The sequence below is a fragment of the Sus scrofa genome, chromosome 7 (genome assembly GCF_000003025.6).
Source record: "Sus scrofa isolate TJ Tabasco breed Duroc chromosome 7, Sscrofa11.1, whole genome shotgun sequence".
Classification (NCBI taxonomy): Eukaryota; Metazoa; Chordata; class Mammalia; order Artiodactyla; family Suidae; genus Sus; species Sus scrofa.
Genome location: NC_010449.5, coordinates 99,906,695 through 99,910,473, shown reverse-complemented (window position 1 = coordinate 99,910,473; position 3,779 = coordinate 99,906,695). Strand labels below are relative to the sequence as shown.

The 3,779-nt window shown below is 48.1% G+C and overlaps 1 long non-coding RNA gene across 2 annotated transcripts in view; it reads left to right on the top strand.

Moving 5' to 3' along the window:
- LOC106504512 overlaps positions 1-3,779 on the top strand; it is a 246,233-nt gene that overhangs the window by 1,600 nt on the left and 240,854 nt on the right. The window contains exons 1-2 of one of the 2 annotated variants that reach the window (XR_001298050.2): positions 17-844; positions 1,485-1,755. This is a non-coding gene — a long non-coding RNA (uncharacterized LOC106504512). Of the gene's footprint in view, positions 1-16; positions 845-1,484; positions 1,756-3,779 lie in introns of those variants that run through there. The other variant, XR_002346019.1, reaches the window with a different exon arrangement.

Here is a 3,779-nt window from a genome sequence, read left to right as displayed (position 1 = left end):
GTGAGCACAGTCCTCTTGGCGCGCGCGTTCCTAAAGAAAGATACTTAGGGGTCAGGGTCACTACCTCTGCAAGCGAAAGGGTTAAAATCACCCTAGCAGCCCCCCCCCCCACCTCCGCCAGTGAGAGCAGGTTGCGCTGGCTTCGCCCTTAGTGGGCCTCCCTGGACCCGGCTCTGGGCGCCCTCGCGCCCACCGCAGGAAGGAGGCTGCCCTCGAGTCCCAGCACCACGAGCCACGGTGCAGGGTCAGCCGGCCCAGAAAAAGGCTAAAGGTCGGCTCGTTGTGCGTGCCCAGGACTGCGGAGGCCCACGGCACCCTCCCCCTCCCACAGAGCGGTAGGCGTGAATTGGGGGCAAAAGCGAAGAACTTTCCTAAGATGTACTAAAATGAGACAGCGGTGGATGCGTGCTTTCCGACTCCTCTCCTCTCCCCCACCAGCAGTTAGTATGAAAAACAGTGTTGAGAGTAAATGCAGATTCCTGGGCCCAGGCAGGCAGATTCAGATTCTTTAGGTCTGTGATTGCCACATGTCCCACTTCCCTTGGGCTGGGACAGAGAAGGCCTCGGGGGAATCCCGAGGTCCTCAGTGATGCCCCATCTGTTCCTTAAAGTTGTTCCTGGTATCTGAATCTTAGGTTCTCTAGCTTCAGTAGCACCCTCTTGCTGCCTCCCATATCAGAAACCAGGTCTGATCATAATGCAAAGGGTCAGTGGATTTCAAGAAAGCTAGTTAAGGGGGGATCCTTTTATGCTGACTGAGGCAGGAAGACTCCAAGCCTGTAAATGCCACCAGGAACCAGCAACTACAACATACTCATTATGCAGATGGAGAAGCCCAGTCTCAGTGAGTCACTTTTTCAAGTTAACACAGCTGATGATTAGTTGAACTTGTTAGAAGGAAGGGGCAGGAAGGAGGAGGCAGAGGCTGGAGCAGTGAGATTGCAGGCACAGTTTATTGACCACCAGAGTGGTCAAGAGCTCTGAGCAAGGAAGATGCAGGCTCCCCTGCAGGGCAGTGCTTGGTTTTTTTTTATAGACAGGGGTCATTTTGTTGAGCCATGTAGTCTGGGGCCTTGAGGCTCTCTTTGTTCTAGGGAACTCAGTCTGTTACATGGGCCTGTTCCATACGAAGGTGTCTGCAGGTCTGGATTCAGCTGGGTTATGCTGATTTTTTTGGTCCTTTTAGGCCTTGTTTCATTTCCCACCTAAGAAAACGGAATTCTTCCTTCTTCAGACACTTAGCTTTCACCATGCATTTTTCTACTTGTGCTAGCTAAGTGGTGGTAGTGGTTTTAGAATATGTTTGCAAGTTTTTTTTACCACTTCTTTCAAAAGATGGAGTCTAGTTCCCCTTCCCTTGACTGCAGACTGGACTTAGTGACTGACTTCTAATGAATACAAGGTGGTGGGAGTGATGGAGTGTAGCCCTTAAACCTAGGTCATGTAAAGGAGACATTCCTCCTGTCTCTTTCTTACCCTCTCAGGATGCCCACCCTTGGAACTTACAAAGAAGCCCAGGTCCCATGGTGGAGGTGCCATGAAGTGACGTGGCTGACATCTCCAGCTGGGCTCTCAGAAGACAGCCACCCTCAACCGCAAGATAGGTGGTTAACAGCCGATTCTGGTCCCCAGCCTTTGAGTCTTCCGGCTGAGATCCCAGATACGGACCGAGACAAGTCAACCCCACTGTCCCCTGTCTGAATTTCTCTCCCATGGAACTGGGAGAAAAGAAGTGATTGTTGTTGTTTTAAGCCGGTAAGTTTTGAGATACTTTCTCACAAAGTATTAATGAACTAATATTATGGGTTTCCTGAAATGGTAAATAATAAAATAATTTGGGGTATTCAGTCAAACAGTAAGTACTTAACGAGCACCTTCTGTGTGCCTGGCTCTGTACTGGGCACTGGGGAAAGGTGGTGAATAAAGGGGACATAGGCTTTGCCCTAATAGGGTTATGGTCCCCTAGTGGAGGAGATGGTTAAATGTGATTCCAATAAAGTGCTTTGTACAGGAAGGTCTAGGAGTTCTTACCCCAGGTAACTTTATGCTCAGGTGGGTTGCTAGGGAAAGAAGAAATCACAAGGCCAGCAGGGTCTAGGCTAGAGTTTTGGGGGGTGTGTTCATAGAAATGGGAAAGGGTAGGTAGCAGGCAAGGTGGGAGGTGCATGCAAATAGGTTAGAAAATGTCAAGGCTGGGGAGTTCCCGTCGTGGCGCAGTGGTTAACGAATCTGACTAGGAACCATGAGGTTGCGGGTTTGGTCCCTGCCCTTGCTCAGTGGGTTAACAATCCGGCGTTGCCGTGAGCTGTGGTGTAGGTTGCAGACGCGGCTCAGATCCCGCGTTGCTGTGGCTCTGGCGTAGGCTAGTGGCTACAGCTCCGATTCGACCCCTAGCCTGGGAACCTCCGTATGCCGCGGGAGCGGCCCAAAGAAATAGCAAAAAGACAAAAAAAAAAAAAAAAAAAAAAAAAAAAAAAAAAAGAAAATGTCAAGGCTGGAAAGGGAGGTGTTTAACTTTCTCACTTTAGCTCAAAGCCCAGAAAGGACAGGTGTCTTGCCTGGTGTCACACAGCTTGTGAACTGGGCCCAGATACTGGGCCCTGCATCAAACCTTCCCATGACTCTTCCACACCAATACCCAGAGAGCAACACCTCTAACAGGCTTTGGATAACTCCTTATTTGGCTCAGAGCTCTTAAGAACATTATCAGTTGGAGTTCCTGTTGTGGTGTAGTGGAAACTAATCCGACTAGGAACCATGAGGTTGCAGGTTCGATCCTTGGCATCGCTCAGCAGGTTAAGGATCCGGCGTTGCTGTGAGCTGTGGTGTAGGTCCCAGATGCAGCTTGGATCTGGTGTTGCTGTGGCTGTGGCGTAGGCCAGTGTCTACAGCTCTGCTTAGACCCCTAGCCTGGGAACCTCCATATGCCACAGGTGTGGCCCTAAAAAGGACAAAAAAGACAAAAAAAAAAAAAAGAAAAAGAACATTATCAGTCTTCACAAAAACTCTGAAAGACATTAGGATGAGTTAATTCCCATCTTACAGATGAAGAAATGAGGCACAGGGAAGCTAGGCAACTTAAATACTTAGTTCAGGAGCTGGCACCTCAGAGCTGCTAGGTACCAGTGACTTTGATGATGACAAGGATGATGATGATAATGATGCCTAGCTCACATCATATATCACTGTTGTGATCATCACACTCTGGACTAATGTTCTGGAAACTAATACACAGATGCCTAGCTCACTTCATATATCACTGTTGTGATTGTCAAGCTCTGGACTAATGTTCTGGAAATTGATACACAGTGTCTTAATACCAATACCAACATTGGCATTAATCTGCTCCAACTCGTTTTCTCTTTTTGTGACACAGAAGCTAGAGTAAAATTTCTGGAGGGGAAAGTCTGGTTGACTTAGCTTGGGTCCTGGGCTCACCTCTTGGCTAAAGAAGGGCAGGGCAGCTTCATTAACTCTCCTCAAAAGACTGCAGGAAGTGGTGGCAAGGGGCTGCTCTAAGGAAGACAGGATGCTGTTAGTAAAAGATGGTCATGGAAATACCCAGATATAGATGTGTTCCTGAAAGGTAGGCTGTATGTTATTGTACAGTGGTAGCCAGAAGTTATATGGCTATTTAAATTTAATTGACATTAAATAAAATTTAAAATTGAGTTCACTGAATTTTAGCCACATTTCACTAGCCACATTTCAGATGCTCAGTAGGAGTTCCCATCATGGCTCAGTGGTCAACGAATCTGACAAGGAACCATGAGGTTGCA